At 47.7% G+C, this 12,323-nt stretch overlaps 2 pseudogenes; one reads left to right on the forward strand and one right to left on the reverse strand.

Moving 5' to 3' along the window:
* Nucleotides 1–12,323, reverse strand: part of LOC137846706 (very low-density lipoprotein receptor pseudogene) — a 666,922-nt pseudogene that overhangs the window by 490,472 nt on the left and 164,127 nt on the right.
* LOC137846719 (very low-density lipoprotein receptor pseudogene) lies at nt 4,480–5,863 on the forward strand (annotated as a pseudogene).

The following is a 12,323-nucleotide window of genomic DNA, read 5'->3' on the forward strand; positions in this document are numbered from 1 at the left end:
AGGAGATCACACAGTAATTATCGTAACGGGCAAAACAGACTCGGCATAGGGAGACAGTAAGATTTATTGCTTATTACTAACAAGCGAGAGAAGTGAGAAACAAAGGAAAGAAACCAAAAGCGCCTTCCCCCCCTTCCATGCTCTTCCACCTCCTCCCTCCGAGCGGTGCAGGGGAACAGGGGAATGGGGGTTATGGTCAGTCTATAGAGCTTCTTCTGTGCCGCTTGTCCCCTGTGCTGTGGGGTCCCTCCCACGGGATGCAGTCCTTGATGAACTGATCCTGTGCAGGCTTCCCACAGGCAGCAGCTCTTCCAGAACTGCTCCAGATATGGGTCCGTACCACGGGGTCCATCCCTCAGGAGAAAACTGCTCCAACCTGGGTCCCCTACGGGCAGCAGCTCCTGCCAGGTCACCTGCTCCTGCATGGTCTCCTCTCCACGGGCTACAGGTCCAGCCCGGAATCTGCTCCAGCAGGGGTCTTCCACAGGCCACAGCCTCCGTCAGTGCAGGGCCACCTGCTCCACCGTGGTCTCCTCCACGGGCTGCAGCGTGGAGCCCTGCTCCACCGTGGTACTCCATGGGCTGCAGGGGGACAGCCTGCTTCACCATGGTCCTCAACACAGGCTGCAGGGGACTTCTGCTCCGGCGCCTGGAGCACCTCTCCCCCTCCTTCTGCACTGACCTTGGCGCCTGCAAGGCTGTTCCTCACCCCTCTCACTCTCCCAGCTGCTGTGTGGCGCAACGTTTTTTTCCTGTCTTAAATATGCTCTCACAGAGGCGAAAAACAACATCGCTTATTGTCCTGGCTCTGTCCAGCAGTGTGGCCCTTACCAAACATGGGGCAGCTTCTAGATCCTTCTCACATAAACCATCCCTATGGCTCCCTGGTACCAAAACCTTGCCACGTAAACCCACTATACTGTTATTTTGTTGGTCACATTTCTTGGGATTTCACTACATTCATCTTGCTATTTTATTCCTAGAAACTATATCTCTTGTGCCGGTCCTTTGACTTTATTTTGTTTTAACACGCTATGGTTAGATTTGTCATTATCTCAAGCCTTCATGCCCCACCTTGATGACCAAAAAGACTGTCGTGGTTTAACCCAGCTGGCAGCTAAACATCACATAGTCCTTTGCTCACCTCCCCTCTCCCCTCCTCAATGGGATGAGAGAGAGAATTGAAAAAAAAAAAAGAAAGCTTGTGGGTTGAGATAAAGACAGTTTGTTAGGACAGAAAATAAAATAAAATAAAATAAAATAAAATAAAATAAAATAAAATAAAATAAAATAAAATAAAATAAAATAAAATAAAATAAAAAAGATAATAGTACTACTACTAATAACGTGTACGAAATAAGTGATGCACAATGCAATTGCTCACCACCTGCTGACCGATGCCCAGCCTATCCCTGAGCAGCCAGTCCCCCCATCCCAGCTAGCCACCCCTATATATTGTTTAGCATGACGTCAGATGGCATGGAATACCCCTTTGGCCAGTTTGGGTCAGCTGTCCTGGGTCTGTCCCCTCCCATCTCCTGCTCTGCACCCCAACCTGCCCACTGGCAGGACAGGGCGAGAAGCTGAAAAGTCCTTGGCTTAGTGTAAGCACTACTCTGCAACAATTAAAATTTCAGTGTCTTATCAACATTATTCTCATCCTAAATCCCAAACACAGCACCATATCAGCTACTAGGAGGAAAATTAACTCTATCCTATCCGAAACCAGGTGTTGTGGTTTAACCCGGCCGGCAGCTAAACACCACACAGCTGTTCGCTCACCCTCCTCCCTCCCTCCCTGGGAGGGGGGAGAGAAACGGGAAAGTGAAGCCTGTGGGTTGAGATAAAGACAGTTTATTAAGACAGGAAAATAATAATAACAATAATGATGATAATAGTACTACTAATAATGTGTACAAAACAAGTGATGCACAATGCAATTGCTCACTACCTGCTGACCGATGCCCAGCCTAACCCTGAGCAGTCTGTCCCTCCTCCCCCTGGCTAGCCACCCCTATATATTGTTTAGCATGATGTCAAATGGTATGGAATACCCTTCTGTCTAGTTTGGGCCAGCTGTCCTGTGTCTGTCCCTTCCCAGCTCTTTCTGCACCCCCAGCCTACCTGTTGGCAGGACAGAGTGAGAAGCTGAAACGCCCTTGGCTTGGCGTAAGCACTGCTCTGCAACAATTAAAACATCAGCATGTTATCAGCACTCTTCTCATCCTAAGCCAAAAAATAGCATTCTACCAGCTACTAGGAAAGAAATTAACTCTGTCCTAACTGAAACCAGGACACCAGGACACTGTTTATGGCCCAAGAGTTTAAAAGCCTTTGACTCGCATTTGACTTCTGACCTCACGTAAATGTGATCATATCAGTTTCTCCTTATTAACTTGTAATGAGTGCTTGTCCCTGATCGCTTTTAGATAAAGTTTTTTTAGCAATAGTGCATGTAAAAGGGCACCAGAAAGGGAATTCGGTCACTGCCCAAGGGAACCATGTGGCAGATAAAAAAGCACAGAACGCGGCCTTGCAATCAGAAATCACTATAGATTATCTTATATCTGAAGTACCCTCCCCACCAGAATAACAGATATTTAGTGAAAAAGAGAAAGAGGTTTTTAAGGAATTAGGATCCACAGAGTCTGAAGGAAAACAGATACTCCATGATGGGAGAGAAATGCTGAATAAAGCACTAATGAGGCAAATATTAACTATTTTACATCAAGGGAGTCGTTGGGGAGTTCAAGCGATGTGTGACATTCTGCTACAGAAATATGTATGTGTGGGAATATATACTCTGGCTAAACAAGTATGCAGGAGTTGTGTACTATGTCAAAAGGTAAATAGGAGAATCACCCACAGTCAGACCCAAGGGGTGCGAGAACCAGGAATTTGACCCTTCCAGTATGTACAGGTGGATTTTACAGAACTCTCTAGAGTAGAATCATAGAATCACAGAATCATTGAATCATAAAGGATGGAAAAGGCTTCCAAGGTCATCTGGTCCAACCATCCCCCTACTACCAGTGTAACCATGTCCCTAAGCACCACGTCTAACCTCACCTTATGCTCCCCCAGGGACGGTGACTCCACCACATCCCTGGGCAACCCTTTCAGTGCCTAACTGTTGAGGGATTTCTTGAAACAGCAAAAGTCCCATGGCTTGCTGTAGCTGAGCAAACCAAGCTACCAGGGCAACTATGAGAAGTTCCCATGACAGTGTTCCCACATCGCCCAATTGAGGAATTCAGAAAAATATGGTTACCAGTAGCTGGCTTCAAGGACAAGGTCTATGTGACTGCTAATCACAAGGGGTTGTTTTCTTGCAGGTGGGGTTGTTTTCTTATAGTTGTTTGTCTGAGTGCTTTTGACCAATAACCTTGTGTGAAACACTGTCCACCCCTGTTAAGTTCTCTATAAAAGTTAGGCTATTCGGGCAATAAAATGGAGCATGATCTGACTCTACTGGTGTCTGTCATGCTTTCGGCCGTGCTTCCTGCAACATATGGCTCCCGAACAGGCTGAGACCTGAACAGGCTGAGGCCGGGACATCGGAGCGGCGCCGGGACATCGGAGCGGCGCCGTGAGATCCGAGGCACACGGCAAGCCGACCACCTCACAGAGAGAAGCATTGAAACACCCTACTAACTGACCTGGGCAACGGCCTCGGGGTGAGAAACGGGACTCGGAATCGCGGTGGGACGCGGGAAACGGAATCGCGGTGAGACGCGGAAAAGGGAATCGCGGTAAGACGCGGAAAAGGGAATCGCGGTGGGACGCGGAATCGCGGTGGGACGCGGAAAAGGGAATCGCGGTAAGACGCGGAAAAGGGAATCGCGGTGGGACGCGGAATCGCGGTGGGACGCGGAAAAGGGAATCGCGGTGGGACGCGGAATCGCGGTAAGACGCGGAAAAGGGAATCGCGGTGGGACGCGGAATCGCGGTGGGACGCGGAAAAGGGAATCGCGGTGGGACGCGGAAAAAGGAATCGCGGTGGGACGCGGGAAATTTGAAGTAATTGCATGAAGTTGAAGTAATCGCGGTGAGATGCGGGACATCCGAGATCGAGTTGCTACGGGAGACCTGAGGCGTCAGCGGACAACGGCAGCCGACCCTCACCGTGTGGCGAGTCGGCACAGAGCAGAGGGGCGGACATCAGGACCCTGCAGCCTGTCTGACGTAACCATGGAGGCAGCAGCAGCGGCTGTGCTGCTTCTCTCTGGCATTCTTTTTTAAGAGGTTTATCTTGCAATGCAAAAAGACTATTCGTCCCCAGATCGGTGTTATAACTTGGTTTCTGGATAACATTCAGTGGGGTTGCCTCATTCTACGGACTATTAATGACGATTTAGCTCTATTGCAGGGCAGGAGTGCAGAGACGCAGATTACACTGCCAAATGACCACCGGCAGGCTCGTTCACAAACAGCTTCTAGGATTGCAGCTGGCACTGCCTGCAGCCGTATAGCAGACGTATAGCAGACGTTACACTCTCTTTCCTAACTAGTAATCATGTGTCTTATCCATTTGTGGTGAATGGTCAGTGGCAAAAAGAAAAGGGGGAGAGTAAGGGGCGGCAAAGACAGAAACGGTACCAGGAGGATGCCACTGACACTGACAGCACAGGTAATAGGAGTAGTATAAGTGACACTGGTGCAGAGCTGCGGCGGGCGCTGCTGCGCTGTGGGGCATTCTGCCTGCTGCTCGCCCTCGCCTGCCTGTGCACTGCTGCCGACAGTGCTAGAGCAAAATGTGAAGACTGCTCAGATGGCAGTGATGAGAGTGCTTGTGTGAAGAAGACGTGTGCTGAATCTGACTTTGTGTGCAACAGTGGTCAGTGTGTGCCAAATAGATGGCCATGTGATGGGGATCCGGACTGTGAAAATGGGTCTGATGAGAGTGCTGATCTGTGTCATATGAGAACGTCGGGTAAATGAAATTAGCTGTGGTCCTCAGTCAGTCCAGTGTATCCCAGTGTCCTGGAAATGTGATGGTCAAAAGGACTGTGACAGTGCAGAAGATGAAGAGAATTGTGGCATTGTGACTTGTAGTGCAGCAGAATTCACATGCAGTAGTGGACAATGTATTTCCAAAAGCTTTGTCTGCAATGGTCAAGATGACTGCAGTGATGGTAGCAATGAGCTGGAGTGTCCACCTCCTACCTGTGGTGTTCATGAGTTTCAGTGCAAGAATTCTACCTGCATCCCTATCAGCTGGGTGTGTGATGATGATGCTGACTGCTCCGACCACTTGGATGAATCTTTGGAGCAGTGTGGCCGCCAGCCTGCACCTCCAGTGAAGTGTTCTGCGAGTGAGGTGCAGTGCATCTCAGGTGAATGTATCCACAAGAAGTGGCGATGTGACAGAGATCCTGATTGCAAGGATGGAAGTGATGAAATTAACTGCCCTTCTCGGACCTGCAGGCCAGACCAGTTCAGATGTGAAGATGGGAACTGTGTCCACGGAAGAAGGCAGTGCAGTGGTGTGAGAGACGGTCTGGATGGCACTGATGAAGCAAACTGTAACAATGTTATTCAGTGCTCTGGACCTGGCAAATTCAAGTGCAGAAGTGGAGAATGCATAGATATCAATAAAGTGTGTAACCAGCAGAGATACTACAAGGACTGGGGTGATGAGCCCCTGAAGGAATGCAACATAAATGAATGTGACTGTCCAGCTGGGTTTGACTTTGTAGAAAAGAGAAACTGTGGAATTGATGAATGTCAAAACCCTGGTATCTGTAGTCAAATCTGTATCAACCTGAAAGGTGGCTGCAAATGTGAACGTAGCCGTGGCTATCAGATGAATCCTGCTACAGGAACCTGGAAAGGACCATACCGGTACAAAAACAAAAATAACACCTGTGATTACAATGACGCTGCTAAGCAGGGTTTAGGAGTTTATAGCATGGAGACAAGGGGTAACAACTACAGTGTTTGGAACAATTGTACAGCTTTGGCCTTACCTCCTGATGTGCTTCTGATTTGTGGGGATGGGGCCTGGCATGGTCTCCCTGCAAATGCTGTCAGATGTCCGTGTTACTTAGATAAACTCATTGTATTTGCTCCTAGCTTGCTACAGTTGCGTGAGATCACCAGACATAAATGGGCATTGCTTGCATCGTATTGCAATGATAATGTTGAATTGTGTGGGGTTGCAGCTAGAGCGGCATTAGCAATTTCAGTGCCTGGAGTGGCATCTGCGGCCACACGTAACAACTTAGAAAAATTGGAATGCTGGGCCGAGAGGCAAGCCTATGCCACGACAGAGATACTTGAGGAGATGTTACCAGATCAAAATAGTCTGCGACATCTGCTTTTACAGGATCAAGCTGCTATTGACATCTTGCTTTTGGCTCAAAGGAATGGGTGTGAGGACTTTAAGGGAATGTACTGTTTAAACCTTTCTGATCATAATGAGTCAATTCACAAATCCATTACTTTCCTGAAAGAGCACATGAGAAAGATTCAATATGGTATCAATCCTTTCAATCAATGGTTCACTGACTTGTTTGAAACAAGGTGTAGATGGTTGCTGGGTTTAGTCACAAGGGGATTAAGGATTTGGTTTATGGTGGTGGTAATCATCGTTGTGTGTTGTAAGTATAGCTAAAGAGTTGCTTGTAAAACTGCTGTGTTGGGCTTGGTTTGCTCAAAAGAAGAAGGGGGAATTGTTGAGGGATTTCTTGAAACAGCAAAAGTCCCATGGCTTGCTGTAGCTGAGCAAACCAAGCTACCAGGGCAACTATGAGAAGTTCCCATGACAGTGTTCCCACATCGCCCAATTGAGGAATTCAGAAAAATATGGTTACCAGTAGCTGGCTTCAAGGACAAGGTCTATGTGACTGCTAATCACAAGGGGTTGTTTTCTTGCAGGTGGGGTTGTTTTCTTATAGTTGTTTGTCTGAGTGCTTTTGACCAATAACCTTGTGTGAAACACTGTCCACCCCTGTTAAGTTCTCTATAAAAGTTAGGCTATTCGGGCAATAAAATGGAGCATGATCTGACTCTACTGGTGTCTGTCATGCTTTCGGCTGTGCTTCCTGCAACACCTAACTACTCTTTCTGAGAAGAAATGTTTCCTAATTTCCAACATGAACCTTCCCCGGCGCAACTTGAGGCCATTCCCTCTAGTGCTATCGCTAGCTATCTGTGAGAAGAGGCTAACCATCAGCTCCCAACCACTTCCTTTCAGGTAGTTGTAGAGAGCAATAAGGTCTCCCCTGAGTCTCCTCTTCTCCAGACTAAACAAATCCAGTTCCTTCAATCGTTCCTCATTAGACTTGTGTTCCAGACCCTACACCAGCTTTGTAGCCTTTCTCTGGACATGCTCCAGGGCCTCGATGTCCTTCTTGTACTGAGGGGCCCAAAACTGTACACAGTCCTCAACATGCGGCCTCACCAGAGCAGAATACAGGGGGACAATGACCTCCCTGATCCTACTGGCTACACTATTCCTTATACGAGCCAGGATGCTGTGGGCCATCTTTACCACCTGGGCACACTGCTGGCTCATGGTCAGACGAGCATCGACCAACACCCCAGATCATTTTCCTCTGCACAGCTTTCCAGCCACGCTGCCCCAAACCTGTAGCATTGCATTGGGTTGTTGTGACCAAAGTACAGGACTTGACGTTTATCCATGTTGTACACCATCCTCATGTTGAACATGAACATCATGTTGAACAACACCGGCCTCTGCCCATTGATCCAGCCTGTCCAGGTCCCTCTACAGGGCCTTCCTAGTCTCCAGCAGATTGACACTTCCCCCCAGCTTGGTGTTATCTGTAGACTTACTGAGGGTGAACTCCATTCCCTCGTCCAAATCATCAATAAAGATATTAAAGAGGATGGGCCCCAACACCGACCCCTGGGGAACACCACTCGTGACCGGTCGCCAGCTGGATTTCACTCCATTCACCACCACTCTCTGGGCCCGGCCGTCCAGCCAGTTTTTAACCCAGCAAAGAATGTACCTGTACAAGCCATGGGCTGCCTCTTCAGAAGAATACTGTGGGAGATCATGTCAAAGGCCTTGCTGAAGTCTAGGTAGACTACATCAACAGCCTTTCCCTCATCCACCTGGTCATAGAAGGAGATGAGGTTGGTCAGGCAGGACTTGCCTTTCATGAAACCATGCTGACTGGGCCTGATCCCCAGGTTGTCTTGCACATGTTGTGTGATTGCATTCAAGATGACCTGTTCCATCACCTTTCCTGGCACCGAGGTCAGGCTGACAGGCCTGTAGTTCCCCGTGTCCTCCTTACAACCCTTTTTATAGATGGGCATAACATTAGCTAGCCTCCAGTCATCTGGGACCTCTCCAGATGACCATGAGGGCTGATAGATGATGGAAAGTGGCCCAGCAATCACATCCACCAGCTCCCTCAGTACCCTCGGGTGGATCCCCTCTGGCCCCATGGACTTGAGACAGTCCAGGTGTTGCAGCAGGTCTCTAACTGTTTCCACCTGAACTGTGGGGGGTTTCTTCTGTTCCCCATCCCTGACTTCCAGGTTGGGAGACTGAGTACCCCAAGGATAAGTGGTCTAGTAAAGACACATGTAAAGAAGGCATTCAGAACCTCAGCCTCTTCCTTATCCTCAGTAGTCATGTTCCCCCTGCGTCCAGTAAAGAATGGAGATTGTCCTTGGCCCTTCTCTTGCTGTTAATATATTTATAAAAACATTTTTTGTTATCCTTAACCATAGTGGCCAGGTTGAGCTCGTGCTGGGCTTTAGCCTTCCTGATTTTTTCTCTGCATATGATGGCAACTTCCTTGTATTCTCCCCAAGTTGCCTGTCCCTTCTTTCTCTGGACATAAGCTCTCTTTTTCTCCCAGACACTCAGCAAAAGTTCCCTGTTCAGCCATGCCCGTTTTCTTCCCCGCCAGCTCATCTTACGGCACACGGTGACAGCCTGCTCCTGCGCCTTTAAGACTTCCTTCTTGAGGAGCGTCCAGCCTTCCTGGACCCCTCTGCTTTTCAGGACTGACTCCCAAGGATAGCTAAGCAAAACAGGATGAGCAGTGTGAAATCAGTAAAAATCATTGGCCCTCTAGTCACAACAGAAGAAGGAAAAAAAAAGGAGAAATGAATGGTTGGTCAAATAAAATTGTACATATATGGCATAGAAAGGCATTGAGTAGCTTGTGAACCTGTAGTACTCAGAGGAAATGGGAGGAATCAAGCATTGGGTAACAGTGAATATAAGGTTATGATATACTTTTACTCTGCAGTCCTGCTTGCAGGACACCCACTATTGCAATTGCGAATAAAATAACTTCACAGAAGATCCTGTCTGAGAAAATTATTGAGATTTTTCTCACACAATCCATGCTCCTCCCAGATTTTACCGAACGTATGAACCACCCCATATGCTTATCTCGAATTGGTATAGATGGTTCCCTCTTTTCCTTCAAGAAGTTTGAGTGTCTGATTCAAGGCATATAATTCACATGTTTGGACTGACCTGTCACTGGGGAATTAGCACATCTCTTTTACCTCTTCACTAAATCCATCAACTATAGCATATGCATTACACCTCTTTCCATGTACTACCCTTGAGGATCCATTGATAAACAGAATAGGTCCTTCCTCAAGTGGAACATCTTGTAAGTCAGGTCTCACTTCAGTCTGATATTTGATCCAGGCAGTTATGTTCTATATCCTCTCCAACCCTTTCTCCTCTCCTCTAGGAAGGCAGCTGGATTCAAGCATGATTTTTTAAATCATCCTAAATCATCCTTTTCAATCAGTATTGCCTCATATTTCAAAATACTAGAATCCAGCGCCCAGCCCTCTGAGTCAAGATCGTCTTAACCTGGTGTGGAGTAGTAACTATCAGACGACCCCCAAAGGTTAATTTTCTGCTTTCTTCCATCAGATTAGCAGTTGCTGCTCTATCTTGAAAACATCCAGGTCATCCTCTGGAAACTGGGTCCAGCAGTTTAGACAAATAAGCCACTGTTTTCTGCTTATCCCCCGCACTCCTGGGTAAATACTCACAATGCTGCTCCCCAATCCAGAGTAGCAAAGAGATAAAATGGCTTATTTAATGCAGGAAGAGCTAAGACTGGTGCTGTGATTAAGCTCTGTTTCAATTTTTCTATTAACTCCTTTTCCTCTTCTGTCCATTCAAGTATATTAGGCTACTCCTCTAATAATTTAAGATACAACCCTTTTGTCTTCTCAGCATATGCTTATATCCATAATCAACAATATCCCATTAACCCCAAAAACTTTCTCAGTTCTTTCTTAGTTTTGGGTAGGGGTAGCTCAACAGTTCCCTCAATCCTCTCTAGATTTATTCTTCATTTTCCCTCAGACACTAGATGCCCTAAATGCTTGACTTATCTTTCCACATATTGTAATTTATTTTTCAATACTCTCAAGCCCTGTTTTCCCAGAAAGTTGATTAGCTTGCTTGTGGCTTCCTTCACAGCTGTTTTCTCCTGCCCTGACAATAAAAGATCATCTACATATTGTAACAGTAACACCCTCTCTGGAGGTTGGAATTGCTCCAAAATCTGTTCTTGAACTTGCCCAAATAAATTTGGTGGCCCTATAAACCCCTGAGGTAATACCGTCCATCTGTATTGTTGCTTCCATCCTATTTCAGAGTCTTTCCACTCGAAAGCAAGTACATATTTGCTCCCAGGGTCTGAGAGCTCCCCGTTAATAACACCATTATTCCAGTCTGACAACTTACAATTTAAATGCCAAATTTCATTATCAAATCCTTTCCCAACAAGTTAGTCTCTGCCTTGGGTGCATACAATAACTGCTCAGTGATCATTCTATCCCTAGTCTCAGCATGGTGTCCCTCCAGAGTGGCACTGTTATCCCAGTCCCTTCTACCCCTGTCACCTTTAGGGTTTCATCAGTTAATTTAAGCCCTGATAATTTATGGGCCAGCAATGACTTAGTTGACCCAGTGTATTGGCTTTTGTTGTGGTTTAACCCAGCCGGTGGCTAAGCATCACACAGCTGTTTGTTCACCCTCCCCCCTCCCTCTCTGGGATAGGGGAGAGAATCAGGAAAATGAACCTGTGGGTTGAGACAGAGACAGTTTATTAGAACAGGAAATAAAATAAAATAATAATAATAATGATAATAGTACTACTACTAATAATGTGTACAAAATAAGTGATGCACAATGCAATTGCTCACCACTCACTGTCTGATGCCCAGCCTAACCCTGAGCAGCCAGCCCCCCCACCCTGGCCAGCCACCCCTATATATTGTTTAGCATGATGTCAGATGGTATGGAATACCCCTTTGGCCAGTTTGGGTCAGCTGCCCTGGGATTGTCCCCTCCCAGCTCCTGCTGCACCCCTAGCCTGCCTGCTGGCAGGACAGAGCGAGAAGCTGAAAAGTCCTTGGCTTAGTGTAAGCACTACTCTGCAACAATTAAAACATCAGTGTCTTATCAACATTCTTATCAACATTAGTCCAGGCGGGCAGTGACGACATTGAAGACAGAAGCCTGAAGGCAATCAAAAGAGACTTTAGGGGGCTGGGACGGTTAGTGGACGGAGCGGGAGTGCAGGTAGTGTTTTCGTCCATCCCTACGGTGACAGGGAGGGGTACGGAGAGGACCAGGAAAGCCCACCTGTTAAACGCGTGGCTCCGGGGCTGGTGCCAACGCAGAGATCTTGGGTTTTTCGACCATGGGGCAGTTTATTCAGCACCTGGTCTGATGGCCGTAGACGGGTCCCTATCCTTTAGGGGAAAAAGGATCCTTGGCCAGGAGCTGGCGGGGCTCATTGATAGGGCTTTAAACTAGGTAAGAAGGGGGATGGGGGTGAAGCAAGGATTGTTGGAGCTGTGCCAGGGGGAACAATGGCAAGGCCGGGGAATAAGGTAATGGCCCAGCTGAAGTGCATCTACACCAATGCACGCAGCATGGGTAACAAACAGGAGGAGCTGGAAGCCATCGTGCAGCGGGCAGGCTACGACTTGGTTGCCATCACGGAAACGTGGTGGGACCAGTCTCATGACTGGAGTGCTGCTATGCCTGGCTATAGGCTCTTCAGAAGGGACAGGCAGCACAGAAGGGGTGGCGGTGTGGCTCTCTATATTAGAGAGTCTTTCGATGTTGTAGAACTCGAGGCTAGGAATGACAAGATCGAGTCCCTTTGGGTTAGGATCGGCAGGGACAACAAGGCTAGTGTCCTGGTCGGGGTCTGCTATAGACCGCCGAACCAGGATGAGGAGACGGATGAGGAGTTCTACAGGCAGCTGACAGAAGTTGCGAAATCTTCAGCGCTTGTACTCGTGGGGGACTTCAACTTCCCTGACATATCCTGGAAGCACAACAC

Source organism: Anas acuta, chromosome W (assembly GCF_963932015.1).
Source record: "Anas acuta chromosome W, bAnaAcu1.1, whole genome shotgun sequence".
Classification (NCBI taxonomy): domain Eukaryota; kingdom Metazoa; phylum Chordata; class Aves; order Anseriformes; family Anatidae; genus Anas; species Anas acuta.